The sequence below is a fragment of the Sapajus apella genome, unplaced genomic scaffold, assembly GCF_009761245.1.
Source record: "Sapajus apella isolate SASKATOON/1434 unplaced genomic scaffold, GSC_monkey_1.0 scaffold42, whole genome shotgun sequence".
Classification (NCBI taxonomy): domain Eukaryota; kingdom Metazoa; phylum Chordata; class Mammalia; order Primates; family Cebidae; genus Sapajus; species Sapajus apella.
Window position 1 is genome coordinate 11,844,365 of NW_022436982.1, and position 13,515 is coordinate 11,857,879.

The 13,515-nt window shown below is 40.1% G+C and overlaps 1 long non-coding RNA gene across 3 annotated transcripts in view; it reads right to left on the reverse strand.

The window, feature by feature from the left end:
* LOC116566073 overlaps window positions 1-13,515 on the reverse strand; it is a 47,327-nt gene that overhangs the window by 24,645 nt on the left and 9,167 nt on the right. The window contains exon 2 of one of the 3 annotated variants that reach the window (XR_004275716.1): window positions 5,367-5,434. The exons of the other annotated variants lie outside the window; for them this stretch is intronic. This is a non-coding gene — a long non-coding RNA (uncharacterized LOC116566073). The remainder of the gene's footprint in view (window positions 1-5,366; window positions 5,435-13,515) is intronic. 3 annotated transcript variants of the gene reach the window in all.

Here is a 13,515-nt window from a genome sequence, read left to right on the forward strand (position 1 = left end):
TCATCATAGCATGGACACCAATATTTTCTCTTGGAATCCTTTGAAATGTCCTTTCAAATAGTCCTGCAGAAAATCCAAAAAATCTGGAATTGTCAGACAAGTCTCTGTGTGATTAGATTCAGAATAAACATTTCATCAGGAATCCCATTTAGATAAACTTCAGACATGGTCAGGCTCTCCTATTTAGTAAAGATGGTAACAGCTTTCTCTCTCTCAAAGAACATTTTATCTCCTTAATTAATAAATAAATCTATGGAGTGATATCCTGAGACTATTCTGTTTCCCAACCACTGTCTACCAATGGTTTTGTCACCCCTTGGGGAGGGGAATCAAAATATGGTGATTTTCTAATTCTAAGATTCACTCTATGTATATTAGCTGCTATTCTTCTAGAAAGAAGGCTTTCACTACCACTTCTTGGATTTTTTTTTTTTTTTTTTGGTATGGTTTACATTGCATCGTCATTCCTTCTGATGTTCAAACTGTCCCAAATTAAGCTAGTTAGAGAAACACATTCATTTTCAAAAATATGAAAATGCTAAATTTTATTATACCATAATCAATCTGTAAGAGTTTCAAAGTAATATGACGGTTTTATCACTTATATTTATCATTGTTACTATTATACTTTAGTAATTTATTTGGATCATGCCAAGGAAAGGAATGGATATCCTTAATCAATTCAAGTCGATCATGGCAGTTTTCTGAAGTAACACTGCATAAGTGTTTCACAAACCACGCATAAAGATCAGTCACATTGTTATATAAATGAATCTGATACTTTGCTGTCAAATCTCAGGTATGATTTTGAAAGTACAGTGCCAAATTAAACACTCTAAAATTGCCTTCATATTTTTTTCTTAACTTTTGATTTTAATTTGTTTTGAAACTTCCACTTCAGTACTGCCTAGCTATATAACCACATCAAATACAAATTTGAGACTAGAGCATCAAAATTAACATCTTAAAATTGTCATCATGGTGATACTGAAATTTATGATTTTTTTTAAAACTTTCATTTTAACTATGTCTTATTTAGAACTCTAGCTAGTATTAGCTACTGAATTTTGATTATTCATTTAACATATGAATAGCAAAATTAGAAACCTAACACTGCCTTAATTTTGGTACTAAGTTTTGTATTTTGAAATTTTTATTTTAACTCTGCCAAGGTTTTTTCTGAGATGAGCAATCACTTCATAATTAGTTTATGATTATTGAGATAATGGTTTTATTACTGATTCATTTATATAACAAAAATTATTTTATATGTTTTTATATGATGAGGACATTGATTTCTTAAAAGCCAGATCTTGTGTATTTTATGAAATAGTATAAAACTTGGAGCATATTCAATAAAATATAGCCTCTTTTATTTTCAGTGTTACTTCACATTTCTTTTTTATTTCACTTATTTGATTTTTTCTCTCCTTACAGCATCAATATTATTTCACATTTCTGTAGTATGATTGACTTTACAATAGAAATTGCTATCCCTGCTGGAATGTTAGAGCCATGAACAGGAATCTCTTACTCTTTGTCCTCTTGTATTTTAAGGACCTGAAAGGGTACCTGTGACATAACAGACACTCAATAAATATTTGCTGAATGGCTATTTGATAAATTGAGTAAAACAACATAGAACTGTATCCCAAAAAGAGTAACCATGAACAAAGCAGTCTTCACTCAGAAAGGTCATTATTTTTAGATTTTTTTTCTAATACTAATACTGTTTTGTTCACTTTCCATATTTGATAACAATTAACAGAGCAAGAAGAATTTTAGAGAGACTCCTATCAGTGATGTTACGTGATGGATGCCTTCTCCTGGCATTGTTTCTGAGTGCTTTTATCCTGTCCTCTGAATTTTTTCCAATAGATTCTTCTGCATTTGAATGAATTGTATTTATTTCTTGAGATATGGTCCTTATATAAAAGTAATCCAGGAAGAGCTAGACCTACAATTTTTAAAAATAAAGCAGCTTACCAATGTAAAGAAATGTAAAAAACATTTTCAGAATTATTAAATACGTTTAAAGAGAGAGAAGAGGTAGATCAACATGTTATTAATTTCTTTTGTGCTAGAAAAGATTAGTGCGGGAGTGGCCAAGATGGCCAACTAGAAGCAGCTGATGTGTGTGATTCTCACAGGGAGAAACGAAAGGGGTAAGTAAACACAGCATCTTCAACTGAAACATTAAGGTATTTGCATTGGAACTAATCAAGGAAACAACTCAACCCACAGAGAACAGAGAAAATCAAGGCAGGAAGACAGCCCACCAGGGAGAGACATGGAGTAAAGTGAAGCTCTCTTTCCCAGAGAAGTGGTGAGTGAATGTGTAGCCCTGGGAATCCACACTGCTCTCACAGATCTTTGCAACCCTCAGGTCAGGAGATCACTTCTGAACTACTCCATCAGGGCCTCCAGTGTGACATGCACAGCTATGTGGAGTCTCAGCAGAGCAGCCGCTCAGGCATGCATGGAGATTCAAGAGCCTTAGATACTCCAGTTTTCTGGATGTTCAGGCAAAAGTAGCTGCGACTCTAGCCAAGCTGAAGGATAGACCCCCATACATACCCCAGGAAAGAGGTTGAATCCAGAGAGATCAGCAGACAGGATCTACAGGCCTCACTTCTGCAGCACCTCACAGGATAAGACACACTGGCTTGGAGTTCTAGCTAGCCACCAGTAGCAACACTGTGCCTCCCAGGTACAGAGCTCCCAGGAGGAGGGACAGGCTGCCATCTCTGCTGTTTGGACAACTTAGCCATTATGGAATTTGGGCTTTGGAGAGTCCGATCTAACCAAGGGCAAAAGGGATTCCCCAGCACAGCACAGCTGCTCTATCAAAATGTGGCCAGACTGCTTCTTTAAGTAGGTGCCTGATCCCATTTATCCTCACCAGGTGGAACCCTTCAACTGGGGCCTCCAGGCACACCTGCCAGTGTTCTCAAGCTGACAGAGATTTGAAAACTCCCTGGGACAGAGCTCCCAGAGGGAGTGGCAGGCTGCCATCTTTGTTGTTTGGGCAACCTGGCTTTCCAGCCTTCAGGCTTTGGAGAGCTTAAGCTGACCAGGAGTGGAAGGGGTACCCCAGCACAGAACAGTTGCCCTACAAAAATGTGACCAAAGTGCTTTTTTTAGCAGGTCCCAATCCCATTCCTCCCAACGGGGTACAGCCTCCCAACTGGAGGTCTCTGGCTACACCAAATGGTGTTCTCTGACTGACAGAGGTTTCGGCAAAGGTCCCAGAGAGAGGAGCAGGCCACCATCTTTGATATTTGAGCTACTTAGCCATTCCAGTCTTTGGGCTTCAGGGTGTCTGAGGCGATTCTGGACTAAAGCATACCCCCAGGATGGCACAACTGCTCTTCGACAATGGGGCCAGAATACCTTTGAAAGCAGGTTCCTGATCCCATTCCCCCTGATTGGGTGAGGTCTCCCAACTAGAGTCTTCAGCCATGTCCTACAGATGTGTTCGAGCCAGCAGCAGGCCTGTATCTCCCAGGGACAGAGCTCCCAGAGAGAGGGGAAGACTGCCATCTTTGCTGTTTCACAGCTTTCACTAGTGATACCTCCAGGTACTGGAAAATCTAAAGGGACTGGGGACTGGAGCAAGCCCCCAGCACACTACAGCAGGTCTATGGAAAAGTGGAAAGACTGTTACGTGGGTGCCCACTCCCATATCTCCTCAATGAGCAAGTCTTCCAGGCCTGGACCTGTAGCCACACCCCACCAGAGATATCAAGCCAATAGAAACTCAGCAACTCCCTGGACAGAGCCACCAGAGACAACTGACAGCCTCTCCACCACTACCTTGGCAGTGGAACTGTCCTTGCTACCCTCGGACTAACAAAGGAGCAAGGACCCTAAGTGCCTTATCCACACCTCCAATAAGCAGCAGTTGACCCAAGGAGAGGAGGCCAGTCCATCTCCCACACATCCCACCCTACCCCCTGACTGCTTGTCACCAGACAGGGAGCCCCTGGCTTGGGCCCACAGCACAGACTCTCCATCTGGGCTGACTGCACTGAGTGATTGCTGACCCATATCTCTCTGGGGTGGAGCCCCCAGGAAACAAGCAAAGTGGTAGAGCAGCAAGCCAGCTGATGTGGATGGAGCCCACAGGGTTTAGTGCAGGAACATCTATAGCAGAGCATGGAGAGGGATAGCCATCCCTCTAGGTTTGACTTGCTCCCATTAGAGACTTTGGCCCTAGGAGAATTTTCAGACCTGATTTCTGCAGAGTGGTCTTGCACATCAGACAGGGTTGGTCCAACCTGAGTATTTCTTGGTCTGCTGGCCTCTTCCAGGGCCCCAGCCTGGCCATGCCTACTTTGAGGGACATCTTATGTGCTGTGGGGGCCCACAGAATAGCTTCTGCACAAGTGAGCCATGTCTGATCAGTGGAGAGCTCCAGCAAGATAGCCCCTAGTGCCACGCACCAGACCGGGTGTTCACTCCCCATGCTGCAGCTTCCCCTGAGCCTGTGGCAACTCCCCACATCATTTTGCAGGCACATGTTTGCACAACTGGGTTTTGCTTTACTTACCCCACCAGCATACAGGAGTGAAGTATGCCCCTCAACCCCCACCAACCACCATTGCAGACAGAACCTTAGCAGCATACAGCCAGCAAGCCTTGCCACCACCAGTGCCTCACTCTTCCAGTAATGCTGCATGGAGAGTAGAGGATCTTCCTACACCCTAAGCAATCCCTCCTGCTTGCGGGATACCAAGAAAGCACTCAGGCCTGCACTGGCCAGCGCCTCAAACCAACATTACCTCCAGTGCAAAAGTACACAGAGTCTATAGCAAGAGCCTCAAACCAAACCAACACCACCCCCAAACCAACACCACTTACCAAACCAACACCACCTCCCCAAACCAACACCAGCCCCAAACCAACACCACCTCCACTGCAAAAGCACACAGAGTCTATAGCAGAAGCCTCCTGTTCCCCCCAAAATTCCTTGCCTCCACTGGCATAGTGAATGCCCACAGGGAGGCAGGCACCCCTGAATTCACTAGTACTTGGCTGCAGCTGCCATACCTTGGTCCCCCCAGCAAAGTAGACTCCAAACCTCAAGGAACCAGAGAACAAAGTTGGGGCCCAATACAGGTCAGCCAAAGTTAGAGCACATAGTCTAGGAGTTGAGAGCTGAACGATGGCCCCCTAAAATCTTCCAGATACAAAGCCAGTTGGCTGAATCTACTTTATACCACAATCAAACCCTCAAGGTCATTAAATAGAATAAAAGAAAAAAAATCCAAATGTCAGCAACCTCAAAGATTGAAGGTAGATAAGCCCACAAAGATGAGACAGAATCAGCACAAGAACAATGAAAACTTAAAAAGCCAGAATACCTTCTTTCCTCCAAAGGACAACATCATCTTTCTGACAAATGTTCAGTACCAGGCTGAGGCTGAGATGGCTGAAATGATAGAAGCAGAATTCGGAATATGGATAGGAATGAAGTTCACAGAAGTACAGGAGTATGTTGTAACAAAATGCAAAAGAACTAAAAATTATAATAAAACATTGAAAAAGCTTACAGATAAAATAGCTAGAATACTGAAGAATGTAACTGACCTGATAGAGCTGAAAACACACTACAAAAATTTGTTTTTTTGTTTTTGAGAAGGAGTCGCAACTCACCCCGGCTGGAATGCAGTGGCATGGTCTTGGCTCACTGCAACCTTCATCTCCCAGGTTCAAGTGATTTTCCTGCCTCAGCCTTCCAAGTAGCTGGGATTATAGGCATGCACCACCATGCCCAGATATGGTTTTATTTTGTTTTGTTTTGTATTTTTAGTAGAGGTAGGGTTTCACCACATTAGCCAGGCTGGTCTCAAACTCCTGACCTCAAATGATCCACCCACCTCAGCCTCCCAAAGTGCTGGGGTTACAGGCATGAACCACCACTCCTGTCCCCAAAAATTTCATAATGTAATCACAAGTATTAATAACAGAATAGACCAAGTGAAGGAAAGAATTTCCGAGCTTGAAGACTACATTTCCAAAATAAGACAAGCAGACAAGAATAGAGAAAAAATGTATAAAAATGAATAAACAAAACCTCTGAGAAATATAGAATTATGTAGAGACCACATCTGCAATTCATTGGTGTACCTGAAAAAGATGGAAGATAATGGAACTAACTTGGAAAACGTATTTCAAGACAACATTGATGGGAACTTCCCCATCCTAGCCAGAGAGGCCAACATTCAAGTTCAGGAAATGCAAAGAACTCCAGTAAGATACTCCAGAATAAGATCATCCCCAAGACACATAATCATCAGATTCTCTAAGGTCAAAATGAAAGAAAAATGTTAAAGGCAGCTAGAGAGAAAGGCCAGGTCACAAAAGGAACCCTATCAGACTAACAGCAGGCCTCTCAGCTGAAACCCTACAAGCCAGAAGTGATTGGAGGCCCACATTCAATGTTCTTAAAGAAAAGAAATTCCAACCCAGAATTTTGTATATGGCCAAACTAAGTTTCTTTCATAACTGAAGGGAAAAAAAAAGATTCTTTGCAGACAAGCAAATGCTGAAGGAATTAGTTACTACCAGACCTGCCTTACAAGAGCTCCTGAAAGAGGCACTAAATGTGGAAAGGAAAGACCATTACCAGCCACTACAAAAACACACTGAAGTACACAAATCAGTAACACATAAACAAGTCTGCAAAACAACCAGCTAGCAATTATGATGACAGGATGAAATCCACACGTATCAACACTAATTTTAAATGTAAATAGGCTAAATGTACCAATGAGAAGACACAGAGTGGCAAGCTGGATGAACAGCCAAGACCCATTGGTATGCTATCTTCAAGAGATTCATCTCACATGCAATGAGATAGGCTCAAAATAAGGGGATGGAGAAAAATATACCAAGCAAATGGAAATCAGAAAAAGCAGGGTTCCAATCCTGGTTTCTGACAAAACAAACTTTAAACCAACAAAAATCAAAAAAGACAAAGAAGGGCATTACATAATGGTAAAGTGTTCAATTCAACAAGAAAATCTAGCAATCCTAAATATATACGCACCCAACATAGGAACACCCAGAAACATAATCATGTTCTCACAGACCTTCAAAAAGACTTAGACTCCCACACAATAATTGTGGGAGACTTTAACACCCCAATGACAATATTAGACAGATCATCAAGACAAAAAATTAACAAATATATTCAGGACCTGAACTCAGCACTGGATCAAATGGACCTGATAGATATATATAAAACTCGCTAGTGAAAAACAACAGAATATACATTCTTCTCATTACCACATGACACATACTCTAAAATTGATCACATAATTGGAATTAAAATACTCCTCAACAAATGCAAAAGAACTGAAATCATAACAAAGAGTCTCCCGGACCACAATGCAATCAAATTAGAGATCAAGACTAAGAAATCCACTCAAAACTATACAATTGCATGGAAAGTGAATCACCTGCTCCTGAATGACTTGAGTAAATAATTAAATTAAGGCAGAAATCCAGAAGTTTTTTGAAACTAATGAGAACAAAAGATGTGACATACCAGAATCTCAGGGACAAAGCTTAAGCAGTGTTAAAAGGAAAATTTATAGCACTAAATGCCTGCCTACATCAGAAAGTTAGAAAGATCTCAAGTTAGCAACCTAGCATCACAACTAAAAAACTAGAGAACCAAGAGCAAACAAATCCCAAAGCTAGCAAAAGACAAGAAATAACAAAATTCAGAGCTGAACTGAAGGAGACAGAGACACAAAAGCATTCAAAAGATCTACAGATCCAGGAGGCGGTTTTGTGAAAAAATTAATTAAATAGGTATACCACTAGCTAGATGAATAAAGAAGAAAAGAGAGAAGATTCAAATAAACACAATCAGAAATGATGAGGGGAATATTACCATTGACCCCACAGACATAATATTTCCTGATGGTTATTTGGAAATAACCATCAGGAAATATTATGAACACCTCTATGCATGCAAACTAGAATATATAGAAGAAATTGACAAATTCCTGGAAACATACACCCTCCAAACACTAACCAGAAAGAAACTGAATCCCTGAATAGACCAATAAGGAGTTCTGAAACTGAGGCAGTAATTAGTAGCCTACCAACCAAAAAACACCCAGGACCATATGTATTCACAGTGAAAACTACTAGATGTATAAAGAAGAGCTGGTGCCATTCCTACTGAAATTATTCCAAAAAAAATGAAGAGGAGGGACTCCTCCCTAATTTATTCTATGAGCCCGGCATCATCCTAGTACTGACACCTGATAGAGATACAACAAAAAAGGAATACTTCAGGCCAATATCCTTGATGAACACTGATGCAAAAATCCTCAACAAAATACTGGCAAACTTAATCCAGCAACACCTTAAAAAGCTTATCCAACATGATCAAGTATACTTTATCCCTGGGATGCAAAATTGACTCAGCATGTGCAAATCAATGTATATTAATCATCACATAAACAGAACTAAAACAAAAACCACATGATTACTTCAATAGATGCAGAAAAGGACCTCAATAAAGTTCAACATTCATTCATGTTAAAAAAAAAAAAAAGGTTCAATAAACCAGGTATTGAAGGAATGTATCTCAAAATAATAAGAGCCATCTATGACAAACCCACAGCCAACATCATATTGAATGAGTAAAAGCTGGAAGCATTCCTCTTGAAAACTGGCACAAGACAAATATGCCCTCTCTCACCACTTCTATTCCACATAGTACTGAATATTCTGGGCAGGGCAATCAGGCAAGAGAAAGAAATAAAGGCATCCAAACAGAAAGAGAGGAAGTCAAACTATCTTTGTTTGCAGATGTCATGATCCTATATCTAGAAGACCCCATTGTCTCAGCCCAAAAGCTCCTTGCTGATAAACAACTTCAGCAAAGTCACAGGATACAAAATCAATCTGCAAAAATTACTGGAATTCCTATACATTAACAGCAGTCAAGCCCAGAACCAAATCAGGTACAAATTTTCATTCAAAACTGCCAGAAAAAGAATAAAATAGCCGGGCGCGGTGGCTCACACCTGTAATCCCAGTACTTTGGGAGGCCGAGGCAGGTGGATCACAAGGTCAAGAGATCAAGACCATCCTGGCCAACATAGTGAAACCGTCTCTACTAAAATATAAAATATTAGCTGGGCATGGTGGCACGCATCTGTAGTCCCAGCTACTCAGGAGGCTGAGGCAGGAGAATTGCTTGAACCCAGGAGGCGGAGGTTGCAGTGAGCGGAGATCGTGCCACTGCACTCCAGCCTGGCACCTGGCGACAGAACAAGACCCGGCCAAAAAAAAAAAAAAGGAATAAAATACCTAGGAATATAGCTAACCAGGGAAGTGAAAAATCTCCATAAGGAGAACTATAAACTACTGCTCAAGGAAATCAGAGATAATATAAACAAATGGCAAAACATTCCATGCTCATGTATAGGAAGAATCAGTATCGTGAAAATGGCCATACTGCCCAAAGCAATTTATAAATTCAAAGCTCTATATATTAAACTACCATTGAAATTCTTCATAGAACTAGGAAAAAGAATTTTAAAGTTCATATGGAACCAAAAAAGAGCCCTAATATCCAAGGCAATCCTAAGCAAAAAGAACAAAGCTGAAGGCATCACATTACCTGACTTCAAACTATACTACAGGGCTACAGCAACCAAAACAACATGGTACTGGTAATAAATAAATAAAAATAAATTTATAAAAATAAAAAACAAACAGACACAGACCAATGGACCAGAATAGAGAATCCAGAAATACAAAAACAAGCAATGGAGAACAGATTCCCTATTAAACAAATGGTGCTGGGATAACTGGCTAGCTATATACAGTAAATTGCATCTGGACCCCTTCTTTATACCATATACAAAAATTAACTCAAGATACAGTAAAGACTTAAATGTAAAACCCAAAACTATTAAAACCCTGGAAGACAATCTAGGCAATGCCATTCAGAACATAGGACAGGCAAAGATTTCATGGTGAAGACACAGAAACAGTTGCATCAAAAGCAAAAATTGACAAATGGAATCTAATTAAACTAAAGAGCTTCTGTACAGCAAAAGAAACTATCAGTAGAGTAAAAAGACAGCTTACGGAATGGGAGGAAATTTTTTCAAACTATGCATCTGACAAAGGTCTAATATCCAATATTTTTAAGGAACTTAAACAAATTTACAAGAATAAAACAACCCCATTAAAAAATGGGCAAAGGACATGAACAGACACTTTTCAAAAGAAGACATACATGTGGGCAACAATCACACGAAGAAAAGCTCAACATCACTGATCATTAGAAAAATGCAAATCAAAGCCACAATGAGATACTATCTCACACAAGTCAGAATGGCTATTATTAAAAACTTGAGCCAGGCGCGGTGGCTCACGCCTGTAATCCCAGCACTTTGGGAGGCCGAGGCGGGTGGATCACGAGGTCAAGAGATCGAGACCATCCTGGTCAACATGGTGAAACCCCGTCTCTACTAAAAATACAAAAAAAAATAGCCTGGCATGGTGGCACGTGCCTGTAATCCCAGCTACTTGGGAGGCTGAGGCAGGAGAATTGCCTGAGCCCAGGAGGCGGAGGTTGCAGTGAGCCGAGATCACACCATTGCACTCCAGCCTGGGTAACAAGAGCAAAACTCTGTCTAAAAAAAAAAAAAAAAAAAAAAAAAAAAAAAAAAAAGTTGAAAACAATAACAGATGCTGGTGAGGTAGTAGAGAAAAAGGAACACTTATACACTGTTGATGTAAATTGGTTCAACCATTGTGGAAGACAGTGTGATGATTCCTCAAAGCCCAAAAGACATAAATACCATTCAACCCAGCAATCCCATTACTGGGCATACACCCAAAGGAATATAAATCATTCTATTATGAAAACACTACAGTACTATTCACAATGGCAAAAAAAATTGAATCGATATAAATGCCCATCAATTATAGACTGGATAAAGAAAATGTGGCACACATACACCATGAAATACTATACAGCCAGAAAAAAAGAACAAGATCACGTCCTTTTGCAGGGACATGAATGAAGCTGGAAGCCATTATCCTTAGCAAACTAATGCAGGAACAGAAGACAAATACCACATGTTCTCACTTATAAGTGGTAGATAAATGATGAGACCACACAGACACATAGAGGGAAACAACGCACACTGAAGCCCATCAGAAGATGGAAGGTAGGAGGAGGGAGAAAATCAGGAAAAATAACTAATGGATACCAGGCTTAATACCTGGGTGATGAAACAATTTGTACAACAAACCCCCACGACAAAAGTTTACCTATGTAGCAAACCTGCACATGTACCCCTGAACTTAGAATTTTTTAAAAAAGAGTTTGACCATTCAGGACATAGGCATAGGCAAGGACTTCATGGCCAAAACACCAAAAACAATGGCAACAAAAGCCAAAATAGACAAATGAGATCTAATTAAACTCCAGAGCTTCTGTATAGCAAAGGAAACAATCATTAGAGTGAACTGGCAACCAACACAATGGGAAAAAATTTTTGCAATCTACCTATCTGACAAAGGGCTAATATCCAGAATCTACAAAGAATTAAAACAGATTTATAAGAAAAAAACAAACAAACCCATTCAAAAGTGGGTGAAGGATATGAACAGACACTCTACAAAAGAAGACATCTATGAAACCAACAAACATATGAAAAAATGCTCATCATCACTGGTCATTAGAAAAATGCAAATCAAAACCACAATGAGATACCATCTCCAACCAGTTAGAATGGCAATCATTAAAAAATCTAGAGACAACAGATGCTGGAGAGGATGTGGAGAAACAGGAACACTTTAACACTGTTGGTGGGAGTGCAAATAGTGCAACCATTGAGGAAGACAGTGTGGCAATTCCTCAAGTACCTAGAAATAAAGATACCATTTGACCTAGCAATCCCATTACTGGGTATATACCCAAAGAATTATAAATTGTTCTATTATAAGGGCACATGCACACGTATATTCATTGCAGCACTGTTTACAATAGCAAAGACCTAGAACCAACCCAAATGTCCATCAACGATAGACTGGATAAAGAAAATGTGGCATATATACACCATGGAATACTACACAGCCATAAAAAATGATGAATTCCTGTCCTTCATAGGGACATGGATGAATCTGAAAACCATCATTCTCAGCAAACTGACACAGGAACAGAAAACCAAACACCTCATCTTATCACTCATAGGCAGGTGTTGAGCAATGAGAATACATGGGCACAGGGAGGGGAGCATCACACATTGTGGTCAGGTGGGGAGGGTTGGGGGAAGGGGGGGGGAGGGGGGTAGTTAGGGGGGGGAGGGATAATGAGGGGAGAAATACCAGATATAGGTGAGGGGAGGATGAAGGCAGCAAACCACCTTGCCATGTATGTACCTATGCAACAATCCTGCATAATCTGTACATGTACCCCAGAATCTAAAGTACAATTTAAAAAAAGGGGGGAGTGGAATTAATTCCTAGGATTTAATATTATTGCTTATACTCTACTATTCTTTTTCTCAAAAAAATAATCTCTCTGCTATGTTCAAATGTCTGCTAATTTTCTATACTCCAATATCTGCATTTCAGTATAGAGAAAGTTGCATTACTACATCTGTTGGTATAAATTAGTCTAAATTAGAGATATACACTCCTCCCTGAGCTCTAGACTCCTCTCTCTAACTTTGATTGGATATCTCCATCTGAATAGTTCATGTCTCAAGTTCAGTGTTGCTGAACCTGAACTCATAATCTTCATCTTAAACTAAATCTTCATCCAGCATTCCCTATCTTGGTGACCATGATCACCAACATCTTTCATTGTAAAAACCTGCCTAACACACTCCCTTCCCTCATCTTCCATCACCAGTTAATTGCTAAGCACTGTTGATGTTATCTTTAAATATGTCTTAAAGAAGTCTACTTCTATCCATCTAGCTTCAGGCACTTCAGTTCAAGATACCATAATTTATCCTCTGAACTACTGGCCCACAGTATCTATTCTTGCCTCTCCCGAAAAACCATTCTTCAAAATGCATTCCAAGTATTTTTTTAATTTAACTGAAAATCTGATCACATCATGTATCTTCATAAACCCATCAATGGCTTCTCCTTAAGATAAAGACAAAAGTCCTTAACATGGTCTATATGGCTCTACATAATTTTTCCATGCTTATTTCTCAGCTAGCTACAATCTTTTCCTCCATCCCTATGCTCTAGTCACAATTCCTTCAATGTGTCCATGCTTGGTCCCACCTCAGAGCTTGCCACATGCAATTCCTTCTGACTTGCATGCCCCTCCTTGGAACAACTGCCTCTCTTTTGATTAGTTAATTCTTCTATAATCCTACAGACCTCAACTCAAATATCTCTTGATTCCCTCAACCACCAGACCAGATCAGCTCTCTCACTGGCATTTACATCACATCCAGGATTTTTACTTCATGGCACTTACAATGTTTTGAAATTAATAATCTC